The following is an 18,576-nucleotide window of genomic DNA, read 5'->3' as shown; positions in this document are numbered from 1 at the left end:
ATGGACTGTATCAGTTTGAATGATTATATTAGTTTGATGGACTGTGTTAGTTTGATGGACTGCATTAGTTTGATGGAATGTATTAGTTTGATGAACTGTATTAGTTTGAGGGACAGCATTAGTTTGATGGACTGTATCAGTTTGATAGACTGTATTTTTTTGAGGGACAGTATTAGTTTGAGAGACTGTATTAGTTTGATGGACTGTATTAGTTTGATGGACTGTATCAGTGTGATGGACTGTATTAGTTTGATGGACTGTATTAGTTTGTGGGACATTATTAGTTTGATGGACTGTATTAGGTTGATGGACTGTATTAGTTTGATGAACTGTATTAGTTTGATGGACTGTATTAGTTTGATGGATTGTATTAGTTTGATGGGCTGTATTAATTTGATGGACTGTATTAATTTAATCGGCTGTATTAGTTTGAGGGACTGCATTAGTTTGAGGGAATGTATTAGTTTGATTAACTGTATTAGTTTGAGGGACTGCATTAGATTGATGGACTCTATCAGTTTGATAGACTGTATTTTTTTGAGGGACTGTATTAGTTTGAGTGACTGTATTAGTTTGATGGGCTGTATCAGTTTGATGGACTGTATTTTTTGATGGACTGTATTAGGTTGATGGACTGTATTAGTTTGATGGACTGTGTTAGTTTGATGGACTGTATTAGTTTCAAGGTCTGTATTAGTTTGATGGACAGTATTAGTAAGATGAACTGTATTAGTTTGATGAACTGTATTAGTTTGATGGACTGTATTAGTTTGATGGACTGTGTTAGTTTGATGAACTGTATTAGTTTGAGGGACTGTATTAGTTTGATGAACTGTATTAGTTTGACTGACTGAATTAGTTTGAGGGTCTGTATTAGTTTGATGGACAGTATTAGTTTGATGATCTGTATTAGTTTGATGGACTGTATCAGTTTGATGAACTGTATTAGTTTGATGGACTTTATTAGTTTGATGGACTGTATTAGTTTGATGGACTGTATCAGTTTGATGGGCTGTATTAGTTTGATGGACCGTATTAGTTTGAGGGACATTATTAGTTTGATGAACTGTATTAGGTTGATGGACTGTATTAGTTTGATGGACTGTATTAGTTTAATCGGCTGTATTAGTTTGAGGGACTGCATTAGTTTGATGGGCTCTATTAGTTTGATGGACTGTATCAGTTTGATGGACTGTATTAGTGTGAGGGTCTGTATAAGTTTGATGGACTGTATTTGTTTGACGGACTGTATTAGTTCCATTGACTATATTAGTTTGATGGGCTGCATTAGTTTGATGGAATGCATTAGTTTGATGGAATGTATTAGTTTGATGTACTGTATTAGTTTGAGGGACAGCATTAGTTTGATGGACTGTATCAGTTTGATAGACTGTATTTTTTGAGGGATTGTATTAGTTTGAGAGACTGTACTGGCTTGATGGCCTGTATTAGTTTGATGAACTGTATTAGTTTGTGGGACATTATTAGTTTGATGGACTGTATTAGGTTGATGGACTGTATTAGTTTGATGAACTGTATTAATTTGATGGGACTGTATTAGTTTGATGGATTGTATTAGTTTGATGGGCTGTATTAATTTTGATGGACTGTATTAGTTTGATGAACTGTATTAGTTTGATGGACTGTATTAATTTAATCGGCTGTATTAGTTTGAGGGACTGCATTAGTTTGAGGGACTGTATTAGTTTGAGGGACTGCATTAGTTTGATGAACTGTATTAGTTTGATGGACTGTATTAATTTGATGGACTGTATTAGTTTCAGGGTCTGTATTAGTTTGATGGACAGTATTAGTTTGATGAACTTTATTAGTTTGATGAACTGTATTAGTTTGATGGACTGTATTAGTTTGATGGGCTGTGTTAGTTTGATGGACTGTATTAGTTTGAGGGTCTGTATTAGTTTGATGGACAGTATTAGTTTGATGATCGGTATTAGTTTGATGGACTGTATTAGTTTGATGAACTGTATTAGTTTGATGGACTTTATTAGTTTGATGGACTGTATTAGTTTGATGGACTGTATCAGGTTGATGGGCTGTATTAGTTTGATGGACTGTATTAGTTTGAGGGACATTATTAGTTTGATGGACTGTATTAGTTTGATTGACTGTATTAGTTTGATGGACTGTATTAGTTTGATGGACTGTATTAGTTTGATTGACTGTATTAGTTTGATGGGCTGTATTAGTTTGATGGATTGGATTAGTTTGATGAACTGTATTAATTTGACGGACTGTATTAGTTTAATCGGCTGTATTAGTTTGAGGGACTGCATTAGTTTGATGAACTGTATTAATTTGAGGGACTGCATTAGATTGAGGGACTGTATTAGTTTGAGGGACTGCATTAGTTTGATGAACTGTATTAGTTTGATGGACTGTATTAATTTGATGGACTGTATTAGTTTGATGGACTGTAATAGTTTAATCGGCTGTATTAGTTTGAGGGACTGCATTAGTTTGATGAACTGTATTAGTTTGATGGGCTGTATTAGTTTGAGGGACTGCGTAATTTGAGGGAATGTATTAGTTTGATGAACTGTATTAGTTTGAGGGACTGCATTAGTTTGATGGACTCTATCAGTTTGATGGACTGTAATTTTTTGAGGGACTGTTTTAGTTTGAGGGACTGTATTAGTTTGATGGGTGATATCAGTTTGATGGACTGTATTTTTTTGATGGACTGTATTAGTTTGATGGACTGTATTAGTTTGATGGACTGTATTTGTTTGATTGACTGTATTAGTTTGTTGAACTGTATTAGTTTGATGGACTTTATTAGTTTGATGAACTGTATTAGTTTGACGGACTGTATTAGTTTAATCGGCTGTATTAGTTTGAGGGACTGCATTAGTTTGATGAACTGTATTAGTTTGATGGACTGTATTAATTTGTTGGACTGTATTAGTTTCAGGGTCTGTATTAGTTTGATGGACAGTATTAGTTTGATGAACTGTATTAGTTTGATGAACTGTATTAGTTTGATGGACTGTATTAGTTTGATGGACTCTGTTCGTTTGATGGACTGTATTAGTTTGAGGGTCTGTATTAGTTTGATGGACAGTATTAGTTTGATGATCTGTATTAGTTTGATGGACTGTATTAGTTTGTTGAACTGTATTAGTTTGATTGACTTTATTAGTTTGATGGACTGTATTAGTTTGATGGACTGTATCAGTTTGATGGGCTGTATTAGTTTGATGGACTGTATTAGTTTGAGGGACATTATTAGTTTGATGGACTGTATTAGGTTGATGGACTGTACTGATTTGATGCACTGTATTAGTTTAATCTGCTGTATTAGTTTGAGGGACTGCATTAGTTTGATGAACAGTATTAGTTTGATGGGCTGTATTAGTTTGAGGGACTGCATTAGTTTGAGGGAATGTATTAGTTTTATGAACTGTATTAGCTTGTTGGACTGTATTGTTTGATGGACTGTATTAGTTTGATGGGCTGTATTAGTTTGATGGGCTGTATTAGTTTGATGGACTGTATTGGTTTGAAGGACTTTATTAGTTTGATGGACTGTATTAGGTTGATGGACTGTATTAGTTTGATGGACTGTATCAGTTTGAATGATTATATTAGTTTGATGGACTGTGTTAGTTTGATGGACTGCATTAGTTTGATGGAATGTATTAGTTTGATGAACTGTATTAGTTTGAGGGACAGCATTAGTTTGATGGACTGTATCAGTTTGATAGACTGTATTTTTTTGAGGGACAGTATTAGTTTGAGAGACTGTATTAGTTTGATGGACTGTAATAGTTTGATGGACTGTATCAGTGTGATGGACTGTATTAGTTTGATGGACTGTATTAGTTTGTGGGACATTATTAGTTTGATGGACTGTATTAGGTTGATGGACTGTATTAGTTTGATGAACTGTATTAGTTTGATGGACTGTATTAGTTTGATGGATTGTATTAGTTTGATGGGCTGTATTAATTTGATGGACTGTATTAGTTTGATGAACTGTATCAGTTTGATTGACTGTATTAGTCTGATGGGCTGTATTAGTTTGATGGATTGTATTAGTTTGATGAACTGTATTAGTTTGATGGACTGTATTAATTTAATCGGCTGTATTAGTTTGAGGGACTGCATTAGTTATGGGAATGTATTAGTTTGATGAACCGTATTAGTTTGAGGGACTGCATTAGATTGATGGACTCTATCAGTTTGATAGACTGTATTTTTTGAGGGAACTGTATTAGTTTGAGTGACTGTATTAGTTTGATGGGCTGTATCAGTTTGATGGACTGTATTTTTTTGACGGACTGTATTAGTTTGATGGACTGCATTAGTTTGATAAACTGTATTAGTTTGATGGGCTGTATTAGTTTGAGGGACTGCATTAGTTTGAGGGAATGTATTAGTTTGATGGGCTGTATCAGTTTGATGGACTGTATTTTTTGATGGACTGTATTAGGTTGATGGACTGTATTAGTTTGATGGACTGTGTTAGTTTGATGGACTGTATTAGTTTCAAGGTCTGTATTAGTTTGATGGACAGTATTAGTAAGATGAACTGTATTAGTTTGATGAACTGTATTAGTTTGATGGACTGTATTAGTTTGATGGACTGTGTTAGTTTGATGAACTGTATTAGTTTGAGGGACTGTATTAGTTTGATGAACTGTATTAGTTTGACTGACTGAATTAGTTTGAGGGTCTGTATTAGTTTGATGGACAGTATTAGTTTGATGATCTGTATTAGTTTGATGGACTGTATTAGTTTGATGAACTGTATTAGTTTGATGGACTTTATTAGTTTGATGGACTGTATTAGTTTGATGGACTGTATCAGTTTGATGGGCTGTATTAGTTTGATGGACTGTATTAGTTTGAGGGACATTATTAGTTTGATGAACTGTATTAGGTTGATGGACTGTATTAGTTTGATGGACTGTATTAGTTTAATCGGCTGTATTAGTTTGAGGGACTGCATTAGTTTGATGAACTGTATTAGTTTGATGGGCTGTATTAGTTTGAGGGACTGCATTAGTTTGAGGGAATGTATTAGTTTGATGGGCTGTATCAGTTTGATGGACTGTATTTTTTGATGGACTGTATTAGTTTGATGGACTGTATTAGTTTGATGGACTGTATTAGTTTGATTGACTGTATTAGTTTGAGGGACTGCATTAGTTGGATGAACTGTATTAGTTTGAGGGACGGCATTAGTTTGAGGGACTTTATTAATTTGAGGGACTGCATTAGTTTGATGAACTGCATTACTTTGATGGACTGTATTAATTTGATGGACTGTATTAGTTTGTGGGTCTGTATTAGTTTGATGGACAGTATTAGTTTGATGAACTGTATTAGTTTGATGAACTGCATTAGTTTGATGAACTGTATTAGTTTGATGGACGATATTAGTTTGATGGACTGTGTTAGTTTGATGGACTGTATTAGTTTGACGATCTGTATTAGTTTGATGGACAGTATTAGTTTGATGATCTGTTTTAGTTTGATGGACTGTATTACTTTGATGGACTGTATTAGTTTGATGGACTTTATTAGTTTGATGGACTGTATTAGTTTGATGGACTGTATCAGTTTAATGGGCTGTATTAGTTTGATGGACTGTATTAGTTTAAGGGACATTATTAGTTTGATGGACTGTATTAGGTTGATGGACTGTATTAGTTTGATGGACTGCATTAGTTTGATGGACTGTATCAGTTTGATAGACTGTATTTTTTTGAGGGACTGTATTAGTTTGAGAGACTGTATTAGTTTGATAGGCTGTATTAGTTTGATGGACTGTATTAGTTTGAGGGACATTATTAATTTGATGGACTGTATTAGGTTGATGGACTGTATTAGTTTGATGAACTGTATTAGTTTGATGGACAGTATTAGTTTGATGGATTGTATCAGTTTGATGTGCTGTATTAATTTGAGGGACTGTATTAGTTTGATGAACTGTATCAGTTTGATGGACTGTATTATTTTGATGGACTGTATTAATTTGATGGACTGTATTAGTTTGATGGACTGTATTAGTTTGTTTGAGTGTATTAGTCTGATGGGCTGTATTAGTTTGATGGATTGTATTAGTTTGATGAACTGTGTTAGTTTGATGGACTGTATTAGTTTAATCGGCTGTATTAGTTTGAGGGACTGCATTAGTTTGATGAACTGTATTAGTTTGATGGGCTGTATTAGTTTGAGGGACTGCATTAGTTTGAGGGAATGTATTAGTTTGATGAACTGTATTAGTTTGAGGGACTGCATTAGTTTGATGGACTGTATTATTTTGATGGACTGTATTAGTTTGATGGACTGTATTAGTTTGATTTTCTGTATTAGTTTGATGGGCTGTATTAGTTTGATGGATTGTATTAGTTTGATGAACTGTATTAATTTGACGGACTGTATTAGTTTAATCGGCTGTATTAGTTTGAGGGTCTGCATTAGTTTGATGAACTGTATTAGTTTGAGGGACTGCATTAGATTGAGGGACTGTATTAGTTTGAGGGACTGCATTAGTTTGATGAACTGTATTAGTTTGATGGACTGTATTAATTTGATAGACTGTATTAGTTTGATGGACTGTAATAGTTTAATCGGCTGTATTAGTTTGAGGGACTGCATTAGTTTGATGAACTGTATTAGTTTGATGGGCTGTATTAGTTTGAGGGACTGCGTAATTTGAGGGAATGTATTAGTTTGATGAACTGTATGAGTTTGAGGGACTGCATTAGTTTGATGGACTCTATTAGTTTGATAGACTGTAATTTTTTGAGGGACTGTATTAGTTTGAGGGACTGTATTAGTTTGATGAACTGTATTAGTTTGACTGACTGAATAAGTTTAATCGGCTGTATTAGATTGAGGGACTGCATTAGTTGGATGAACTGTATTAGTTTGAGGGGCTGCATTAGTTTGATGAACTGTATTAGTTTGATGGACTGTATTAATTTGATGGACTGTATTAGTTTCAGGGTCTGTATTAGTTTGATGGACAGTATTAGTTTGATGAACTGTATTATTTTGATGAACTGTATTAGTTTGATGGACTGTATTAGTTTGATGGACTGTGTTAGTTTGATGGACTGTATTAGTTTGAGGGTCTGTATTAGTTTGATGGACAGTATTAGTTTGATGATCTGTATTAGTTTGATGGACTGTATTAGTTTAATCGACTGTATTAGTTTGAGGGACTGCATTAGTTTGATGAACTGTATTAGTTTGATGGGCTGTATTAGTTTGAGGGACTGCATTAGTTTGAGGGAATGTATTAGTTTGATGAACTGTATTAGTTTGAGGGACTGCATTAGTTTGATGGACTCTATCAGTTTGATAGACTGTATTTTTTGAGGGACTGTATTAGTTTGAGGGACTGTATTAGTTTGATAGGCTGTATCAGTTTGATCGGCTGCATTTTTTTGATGGACTGTATTAGTTTGATGGACTGTATTAGTTTGATGGACTGTATTAGTTTGATTGACTGTATTAGTTTGATGGGCTGTATTAGTTTGATGGATTGTATTAGTTTGATGAACTGTATTAATTTGACGGACTGTATTAGTTTAATCGGCTGTATTAGTTTGAGGGACTGCATTAGTTTGATGAACTGTATTAGTTTGAGGGACTGCATTAGATTGAGGGACTCTATTAGTTTGAGGGACTGCATTAGTTTGATGAACTGTATTAGTTTGATGGACTGTATTAATTTGATGGACTGTATTAGTTTGATGGACTGTAATAGTTTAATCGGCTGTATTAGTTTGAGGGACTGCATTAGTTTGATGAACTGTATTAGTTTGATGGGCTGTATTAGTTTGAGTGACTTCGTAATTTGAGGGAATGTATTAGTTTGATGAAGTGTATTAGTTTGAGGGACTGCATTAGTTTGATGGACTCTATCAGTTTGATAGACTGTAATTTTTTGAGGGACTGTATTAGTTTGAGGGACTGTATTAGTGTGATGGGCTGTATCAGTTTGATGGACTGTATTTTTTTGATGGACTGTATTAGTTTGATGGACTGTATTAGTTTGATGGACTGTATTTGTTTGATTGACTGTATTAGTTTGATGGGCTGTATTAGTTTGATGGATTGTATTAGTTTGATGAACTGTATTAGTTTGACGGACTGTATTAGTTTAATCGGCTGTATTAATTTGAGGGACTGCATTAGTTGGATGAACTGTATTAGTTTGAGGGACTGCATTAGTTTGAATTACTGTATTAGTTTGAGGGACTGCATTAGTTTGATAAACTTTATTAGTTTGATGGACTGTATTAATTTGATGGACTGTATTAGTTTGAGGGTCTGTATTAGTTTGATGGACAGTATTAGTTTGATGATCTGTATTAGTTTGATGAACTGTATTAGTTTGATGGACTGTATTAGTTTGATGGACTCTGTTAGTTTGATGGACTGTATTAGTTTGAGGGTCTGTATTAGTTTGATGGACAGTATTAGTTTGATGATCTGTATTAGTTTGATGGACTGTATTAGTTTGATGAACTGTATTAGTTTGATGGACTTTGTTAGTTTGATGGACTGTATCAGTTTGATGGGCTGTATTAGTTTGATGGACTGTATTGTTTTGAGGGACTTTATTAGTTTGATGGACTGTATTAGGTTGATGGACTGTATTAGTTTGATGGACTGTCTCAGTTTGAATGATTATATTAGTTTGATGGACTGTGTTAGTTTGATGGGCTGTATTAGTTTGATGAACTGTATTAGTTTGATGGACTGTATTAGTTTGAGCGACTGCATTAGTTTGATGAACTGTATTAGTTTGATGGGCTGAATTAGTTTGAGGGACTGCATTAATTTGATGGACTTTATCAGTTTGATGGACTGTATTCGTTTGAGGGATTGTATTAGTTTGAGGGACTGTATCAGTTTGATGGACCGTATTAGTGTGAGGGTCTGTACAGGTATGATGGACTATATTAGTTTGATGGACTGCATTAGTTTGATGGAATTTATTAGTTTGATGAACTGTATTAGTTTGAGGCACAGCATTAGTTTGATGGACTGTATCAGTTTGTTAGACTGTATTTTTTTGAGGGACTGTATTAGTTTGATAGACTGTATTAGTTTGATGGACTGTATTAGTTTGATGGACTGTATCAGTTTGATGGACTATATTAGTTTGATGGACTGTATCGGTTTGATTGACTGTATTCGTTTGAGGGATTTTATTAGTTTGAGGGACTGTATTTGTTTGATCGGCTCTATTAGTTTGATGGACTGTATCAGTTTGATGGACTGTATTAGTGTGAGGGTCTGTATAAGTTTGATGGACTGTATTAGTTTGATGGGCTGTATTATTAGTTTGAGGGACTGCATTAGTTTGATGAACTGTATTTGTTTGACGGACTGTATTAGTTCGATTGACTATATTAGTTTAATGGTCTGCATTAGTTTGAGGGTCTGTATTAGTTTATTGGATATATTAGTTTGATATACTATATTTGTTTGTGGTACTGCTTCAGTTTGATGGGCTGTATTAGTTAGAGGGACTGTATTAGATTCACGGGCTGTATTAGTTTGAGGGACTGTATTAGTTTGAGGGACTGTATTTGTTTGATAGACTGTATTATTTTAACGGACTGTGTTAGTTTGAGGGACGATATTAGTTTGATGGACAGTATTAGTATGATGGACTGTGTTAGTGTGAGGGACTGTATTATTGTGATGGTCTTTATTCGTTTGAGGGACTGTATTTGTTTGGTGGACTGTTTTAGTTTGAGGGTCTGTATTAGTTTGAGGGACTGTATTAGTTTGAGGGACTTTATTGTTTGAGGGACTGTATTAGTTTGAGGGACTGTCTTAGTTTGAGGGACTGTATTAGTTTGAGGGACTGTATTAGTTTGAGGGACTGTATTTGTTTGAGGGACTGTATTTGTTTGAGGGACTGTATTTGTTTTAGGTACTGTATTAATTTGATGGATGATATTTGATTGATGAACTGTATTAGTTTGATGGACTGTATTAGTGTGTGGGACTGTATTAGTGTGATGGCCTTTATTAGTTTGAGGGACTGTATTTGTTTGATGGATTGTTTTCGTTTGAGGGTCTGTATTAGTTTAATGGACTGTATTAGTTTGAGGGTCTGTATTAATTTGATGGATGATATCAGAATGAGGGACTGTAATAGTTTGATGGACATTTTTTAATTTGATGGACTGTTTTAGTTTCAGGGGATGTATTGGTTTGAGGGATTGTATTAGTTTGATGGGCTGTATGAGTTTGATGAACTGTATTAGTTTGATGGACTGTGTTCGTTTGAGGGACTATATTAGTTTGATGGACATTATTAGTTTGATGGACTGTGTTAGCGTGAGGGACTGTATTGGTGTGATGGCCTTTATTAGTTTGAGGGACTGTATTTGTTTGGTGGACTATTTTCGTTTGAGGGACTGTATTTGTTTGAGGGACTGTAATAGTTTGATGGATATTTTTTAGCTTGATGGGCTTTATTTGTTTGATGGACTGTATTAGTTTGATGGACTGTATTAGTTTTAGGGTCTGTATTAATTTGATGGATGATATCAGATTGATGAACTGTATTAGTTTGTTGGACTGTATTAGTTTGAGGGACTGTATTAGTTTGAGGGACTGTCTTAGTTTGAGGGACTGTATTAGTTTGAGGGACTGTATTAGTTTGAGGGACTGTATTTGTTTGAGGGACTGTATTTGTTTGAGGGACTGTATTTGTTTTAGGTACTGTATTAATTTGATGGATGATATTTGATTGATGAACTGTATTAGTTTGATGGACTGTATTAGTGTGTGGGACTGTATTAGTGTGATGGCCTTTATTAGTTTGAGGGACTGTATTTGTTTGATGGATTGTTTTCGTTTGAGGGTCTGTATTAGTTTAATGGACTGTATTAGTTTGAGGGTCTGTATTAATTTGATGGATGATATCAGAATGAGGGACTGTAATAGTTTGATGGACATTTTTTAATTTGATGGACTGTTTTAGTTTCAGGGGATGTATTGGTTTGAGGGATTGTATTAGTTTGATGGGCTGTATGAGTTTTATGAACTGTATTAGTTTGATGGACTGTGTTCGTTTGAGGGACTATATTAGTTTGATGGACATTATTAGTTTGATGGACTGTGTTAGCGTGAGGGACTGTATTGGTGTGATGGCCTTTATTAGTTTGAGGGACTGTATTTGTTTGGTGGACTATTTTCGTTTGAGGGCCTGTATTTGTTTGAGGGACTGTAATAGTTTGATGGATATTTTTTAGCTTGATGGGCTTTATTTGTTTGATGGACTGTATTAGTTTGATGGACTGTATTAGTTTTAGGGTCTGTATTAATTTGATGGATGATATCAGATTGATGAACTGTATTAGTTTGTTGGACTGTATTAGTTTGAGCGGCTGTATTAGTTTCAGGGGTTGTATAGGTTTGAGGGATTGTATTAGTTGGAGGGGCTGTATGAGTTTGATGGACTGTATTAGTTTGATGGACTTTATTAGTTTGATGGACTGTATTAGTTTGACGGACTGTGTTCGTTTGAGGGACTATATTAGTTTGATGGAGATTATTAGTTTGATGGACTGTGTTAGCGTGAGGGACTGTATTTGTGTGATGGCCTTTATTAGTTTGAGGGACTGTATTTGTTTGGTGGACTGTTTTCGTTTGAGGGTCTGTATTAGTTTAATGGGCGGAATTAGTTTGAGGGTCTGTATTAATTTGATGTACTGTATTAGTTTGTTGTACTGTATTAGTTTGATGGACTGTATTAGTTTGATTGACTGTATTCGTTTAATCGACTGTATTAGTTTGAGGGATTGTATTAGTTTCAGTGCCTGTATACGTTTGAGGGACTGTATTAGTTTGAGGGTCTATTAGTTTGAGAGACGGTATTATTTTGAGGGACTGTATTAATTTGAAGGACTGTATTTGGTTGAGGGACTGTATTAGTTTAATGGACTCTTTTAGTTTGATGGGTTGTATTAGTTCGAGGGACTGTCTTAGTTTGAGGTGCTGTATCAGTTTGAGGGACTGTATTAGTTTGAGGCGTTGTATAATTTTGAGTGACAGTAGTAGGTATATGGACTGTATTAGTTTGAGGGACTGTATTAGTTTGATGGACTGTATTAGTTTGAGGGACTGTTTTAGTTTGAGGGGATGTATTAGTTTGATGGACTTTATTAGTTTGAGGGACTGCATTGTTTGATGGACTGTATTAGTTTGAGGGACTGTAATTAGTTTGATGGACTGTATTAGTTTGATGGACTGTATTAGTTTGATGGACTGTATTTGTTTGAGGGACTGTAATAGTTTGATGGACATTTTTTAGTTTGATGGGCTTTATTTGTTTGATGGACTGTATTAGTTTGATGGACTGTATTAGTGTGATGGCATTTATTAGTTTGAGGGACTGTATTTGTTGGGTGGACTGTTTTCGTTTGAGGGTCTGTATTAGTTTAATGCACTGTATTAGTTTGAGGGTCTGTATTAATTTGATGGATGATATTTGATTGATGAACTGTATTAGTTTGATGGACTGTATTAGTGTGCGGGACTGTATTAGTGTGATGGCCTTTATTAGTTTGAGGGACTGTATTTGTTTGGTAGACTGTTTTCGTTTGAGGGTCTATTAGTTTAATGGACTGTCTTAGTTTGAGGGACTGCATTAATTTGATGGATGATATCAGATTGATGAACTGTATTAGTGTGAGGGACTGTATTAGTGTGAGGGACTGTATTAGTGTGAGGGACTGTATTAGTTTGATGGACTGTTTTAGTTTCAGGGGATGTATAGGTTTGAGGGATTGTATTAGTTGGAGGGTCTGTATGAGTTTGATGGACTGGATTAGTTTGATGGACTGTGTTCGTTTGAGGGACGATATTAGTTTGATTGACATTATTAGTTTGATGGACTGTATTCGCGTGAGGGACTGTATTGGTGTGATGGCCTTTATTAGTTTGAGGGATGGTATTTGTTTGGTGGACTATTTTCGTTTGAGGGACTGTATTTGTTTGAGGGACTGTAATAGTTTGATGGACATTTTTTAGCTTGATGTGCTTTATTTGTTTGAAGGACTGTATTAGTATTACGGTCTGTATTAATTTGATGGATGATATCAGATTGATGAACTGTATTAGTTTGATGGACTGTATTAGTGTGAGGGACTGTATTAGTGTGAGGGACTGTATTAGTGTGAGGGACTGTATTAGTGTGATGGACTTTATTTGTTTGATGGACTGTTTTAGTTTGAGTGGCTGTATTCGTTTGAGCGGCTGTATTAGTTTGAGGGGTTGTATAGCTTTGAGGGATTGTATGAGTTTGATGGACTTTATTAGTTTGATTGACTGTATTAGTTTGACGGACTGTGTTCGTTTGAGGGACTATATTAGTTTGATGGACATTATTAGTTTGATGGACTGTGTTAGCGTGAGGGACTGTATTAGTGTGATGGCCTTTATTAGTTTGAGGGACTGTATTTGTTTGGTGGACTGTTTTCGTTAGAGGGTCTGTATTAGGTTAATGGGCGGAATTAGTTTGAGGGTCTGTATTAGTTTGATGGAAGTATTAATTTGATGTACTGTATTAGTTTGTGGTACTGTCTTCGTTTGATGGACTGTATTAGTTTGATTGACTATTAGTTTAATCGACTGTGTTAGTTTGATGGACTCTGTTAGTTTGATGGACTGTTTTAGTTTCAGAGAATTTATTAGTTTAATGGACTATAATAGTTTGAGGGTCTGTATTAGTTTGAGGAACTGTTTTAGTTTGAGGGCCTTTATTAGTTTGAGGTTCTGTATTAGTTTGAGGGACTGTATTAGTTGGAGTGCATGTATTAGTTTGAGGGACTGAATTAGTTTGATGGACTGAATTAGTTTGAGGGACTGTATTAGTGGGATGGACTTTATATTTTTGGTAGTCTATATTAGTTTGATGGACTGTTTTAGTTTGAGTGGCTGTATTAGTTTGAGGGGCTGTATTACTTTGAGGGTCTGTATTAGTTTGAGAGACTTTATTATTTTGAGGGACTGTATTAATTTGAAGGACTGTATTTGTTTGAGAGACTGTATTGGATTGATGGATTGTATTTTATTGAGGGACTTTATTTGTTTGATGGACTGTATTAGTTTAATGGACTGTTTTAGTTTGAGGGGTTGTATTAGTTCGAGGGACTGTCTTCGTTTCACGGGCTGTATAAGTTTGAGGGACTGTATTACTTTGAGGGACTGTTTTAGTTTAACGGCCTTTATTAGTTTGAGATTCTGTATTAGTTTGAGGGACTGTATTAGTTGGAGGGGATGTATTAGTTTGATGGACTGTATTAGTTTGATGGACTGTATTAGTTTGAGGGACATTATTAGTGATGGACTGTATTAGTTTGATGGAATGTATTCGTGTGCGGGACTGTATTTGTCTGATGGACATTATTTGTTTGATGGACTGTATTAGTTTGATGGACAGTTTTAGTTTGAGTGGCTATATTAGTTTGAGGGGCTGTATTAGTTTCAGGGGCTGTATTTGTTTGGTGGACTATTTTAGTTTGAGAGTCTGTATTAGTTGAATGCGCTGAATTAGTTTGAGGGGCTGTATTCGTTAGAGGGACTGTATTAGTTTCACGGGCTATATAAGTGTGAGGGACTGTATTAGTTTAAGGGACTGTGATAGTTTGAGTGCCTTCATTAGTTTGAGGTTCTGTATTAGTTTGAGGGATTGTATTAGTTGGAGGGCTGTATTAGTTTGACGGACTGTGTTCGTTTGAGGGATTATATTAGTTTGATGGACATTATTAGTTTGATGGACTGTGTTCGCGTGAGGGACTGTATTAGTGTGATGGCCTTTATTAGTTTGAGGGACTGTATTTGTTTGGTGGACTGTTTTCGTTTGAGGGTCTGTATTAGGTTAATGGGCTGAATTAGTTTGATGGATTGTATTAGTTTGATGGATTGTATTAGTTTGATGTACTCTATTAGTTTGTTGTACTGTATTAGTTTGTTGTACTGTATTAGTTTGATGGAATGTATTAGTTTGATGGAATGTATTAGTTTCAGAGAATGTATTAGTTTAATGGACTGCAATAGTTTGAGGGTCTGCATTAGTTTGAGGGACTGCATTAGTTTGAGGAACTGTATTAGTTTGAGGGGCTGTATTAGTTTGAGGGGCTGTATTAGTTTGAGGGGCTGTATTAGTTTGAGGGGCTGTATTAGTTTGAGTGGCTGTATTAGTTTGAGGGACTGTATTAGTTTGAGGGACTGTATTAGTTTGATGGACTATATTAGTTTGACGGACAGTATTAGTTTGAGGCACTGTATTAGTTTGAGGGACTGTATTAATTTGTGGGATTTTATTAGTGATGGACTGTATTACTTTGATGGACTGTTTTAGTTTGAGTGGCTATATTTGTTTGAGGGGCTGTATTAGTTTGAGGGGCTGTATTAGTTTGAGGGGCTGTATTAGTTTGAGTGGCTGTATTAGTTTGAGGGACTGTATTAGTTTGAGGGACTGTATTAGTTTGATGGACTATATTAGTTTGACGGACAGTATTAGTTTGAGGCACTGTATTAGTTTGAGGGACTGTATTAATTTGTGGGATTTTATTAGTGATGGACTGTATTACTTTGATGGACTGTTTTAGTTTGAGTGGCTATATTTGTTTGAGGGGCTGTATTAGTTTAATGGACTGTTTTAATTTGAGGGGTTGTATTAGTTTGAGGGACTGTATTAGTTTGAGGAACTGCATTACTTTGAGGGGATGTATTAGTTTGATGGACTGTATTAGTTTGATGGACTGTATTAGTTTGAAGGACTGTTTTAGTTTGAGGGGCTGTATTTGATGGACTGAATTAGTTTGAGGGACTGTGTTAGTTTACTGGACTGTATTAGTTTGAGTGACTGTAATAGTTTGATGTACATTTTTTAGTTTGGGATTATTAGTTTGATGGACTGTATTAGTTTGATGGACTGTATTAGTTTGAGCGTCTGTATTCATTTGCTGGATGATATCAGATTGATGAACTGTATTAGTTTGAGGGACTGTATTCGTTTGAGGGACTGTATTAGTTTGAGGGACTGTATTAGTTTGAGGGGCTGTATTAGTTTCAGGGGCTGTATAATTTTGAGGGACTGTATTAATTTGAAGGACTGCATTTGTTTGAGGGACTGTATTGGATTGATGGACTGTTGTAGTTTGAGGGGTGGTATTAGTTAGAGGGTCTGTCTTAGTTTCACGGGCTGTATAAGATTGAGGGACGGAATTACTTTGAGGGACTGTTTTAGTTTGAGGGCCTTTATTAGTTTGAGGTTCTGTATTAGTTTGAGGGACTATTAGTTGGAGGGGATGTATAAGTTTGATGGAATGTATTAGTTTGAGATGCTGTATAATTTTGAGGGACAGTGGTAGGTATATGGTCTGTATTAGTTTGAGGGACTGTGTTAGTTTACTGGAGTGTATTAGTTTGAGAGACTATATGGGTTTGAGGGACAGTATTAGTTTGATTGACTGAATTAGTTTGAGGTACTGTATTTGTTGGATGGACTGTATTAGTTTGATGGACTGTTTTAGTTTGAGGGGCTGTATTAGTTTGAGGGACTGTATTAGTTTGAGATGCTGTATAATTTTGAGGGACAGTAGTAGGTATATGGACTGTTTTCGTTTGAGGGACTGTGTTAGTTTACTGGACTGTATTAGTTTGAGAGACTATATGGGTTTGATGCACTGTATTAGTTTGATGGACTGAATTAGTTTGAGGTACTGTATTTGTTGGAGGGACTGTATTAGTTTGATGGACTATATTAGTTTGATGGACTGTATTAGTTTGAGGGTCTGTATTAATTTGCTGGATGATATCAGATTGATGATCTGTATTAGTTTGGTGGACTATATTAGTTTGTGGGACTGTGTTAGTTTGATGGATTGTATTAGTTTCAGAGACTCTATTAGTGTGATGGCCTTTATTAGTTTGAGGGACAGTATTTGTTTGGTGGACTATTTTAGTTTGAGGGTCTGTATTAGTGTGAGGGACTATATTGGTGTGATGGCCTTTATTAGTTTGAGGGATTGTATTTGTTTCGTGGACTGTTTTACTTTGAGGGTCTGTATTAGTTTAATGGGCTGAATTAGTTTGAGGGACTTTCTTTTTTGATGGACTGTATTAGTTTGAGGGACTGTATTAGTTTTCTGGGGATGTAGTAGTTTGAGGGGTTGTATTAGTTTGAGGTTCTGTATTAGTTTGAGGGTCTGTATTAGTTTGAGGGTCTGTATTAGTTTGAGGGACTGTATTAATTTGAGCTACTTTATTAGTGATGGACAGTATTAGTTTGATGGACTGTTTTAGTTTGAGTGGCTGTATTAGCTTTAGGGGCTGTATTAGTTTCAGGGGCTGTATTAATTTGAAGGACTGTATTGGATTGATGGATTGTATTAGATTAAGGGACTTTATTTGTTTGATGGACTGTATTAGTTTAATGGACTCTTAGTTTGAGGGGTTGTATTAGTTAGAGGGGCTGTCTTAGTTTCACGGGCTGTATAAGTTTGAGAGACTGTATTACTTTGAGGGACTCTTTTAGTTTGAGGGACTGTATTAGTTTGAGGGACTGTATTAGTGTGAGGGACTGTATTAGTGTGAGGGACTGTATTAGTGTGAGGGACTGTATTAGTGTGAGGGACTGTATTAGTGTGAGGGACGTTATTAGTGTGAGGGACTGTATTAGTGTGAGGGACTGTATTTGTGTGAGGGACTGTATTGGTGTGATGGACTATTAGTGTGAGGGACTGTATTCGTGTGAGGGACTGTATTAGTGTGAGGGACTGTATTAGTGTGAGGGTCTGTATTAGTTTGAGGGTCTGTATTAGGTTGAGGGACTGTATTAGGTTGTGGGACTGTATTAATTTGAGGGACTGTATATGTTTGTAGGACTGTATTGGATTGATGGATTGTATTATTTGAGGGGCTTTATTTGTTTGATGGACTGTATTAGTTAGAAGGAATGTATTAGTTTCACGTGCTGTATATGTTTGAGGGACTCTATTAGTTTGATGGACGGTTTTACTTTGATGGACTGTATTAGTTTTGTGGACTGTATTAGTGTGAGGGACTGTGTTAGTTTGATGGACTGTATTAGTTTGAGGGACTGTATTAGGTTGAGGGACTGTATTAGTTTGAGGGTCTGTATTAGTTTGAGGGTCTATATTAGTTTGAGGGTCTGTATTAGTTTGAGGGTCTGTATTAGTTTGAGGGTCTGTATTAATTTGAGGGACTGTATTTGTTTGTAGGACTGTATTGGATTGATGGATTATATTATTTGAGGGGCTTTATTTGTTTGATGGACTGTATTAGTTAGAAGGAGTGTATTAGTTTCACGTGCTGTATATGTTTGAGGGACTCTATTAGTATTATGGACTGTATTAGTGTGAGGGACTGTGTTAGTTTGATGGACTGTATTAGTTTGAGGGACTGTATTGTTTGATGGACTGTATTAGTTTGAGGGACTGTATTAGTTTGAGGAACTGTATTAGTTTAGGTGTCTTAATTAGTTTGAGGGAATGTATTAGTTTGATGGGCTGTATTAGTTTGAGGGACTGTATTAGT

The sequence above is a fragment of the Pristiophorus japonicus genome, chromosome 28, assembly GCF_044704955.1.
Source record: "Pristiophorus japonicus isolate sPriJap1 chromosome 28, sPriJap1.hap1, whole genome shotgun sequence".
Classification (NCBI taxonomy): domain Eukaryota; kingdom Metazoa; phylum Chordata; class Chondrichthyes; family Pristiophoridae; genus Pristiophorus; species Pristiophorus japonicus.
Note: the sequence above shows the minus strand (reverse complement) of the source record.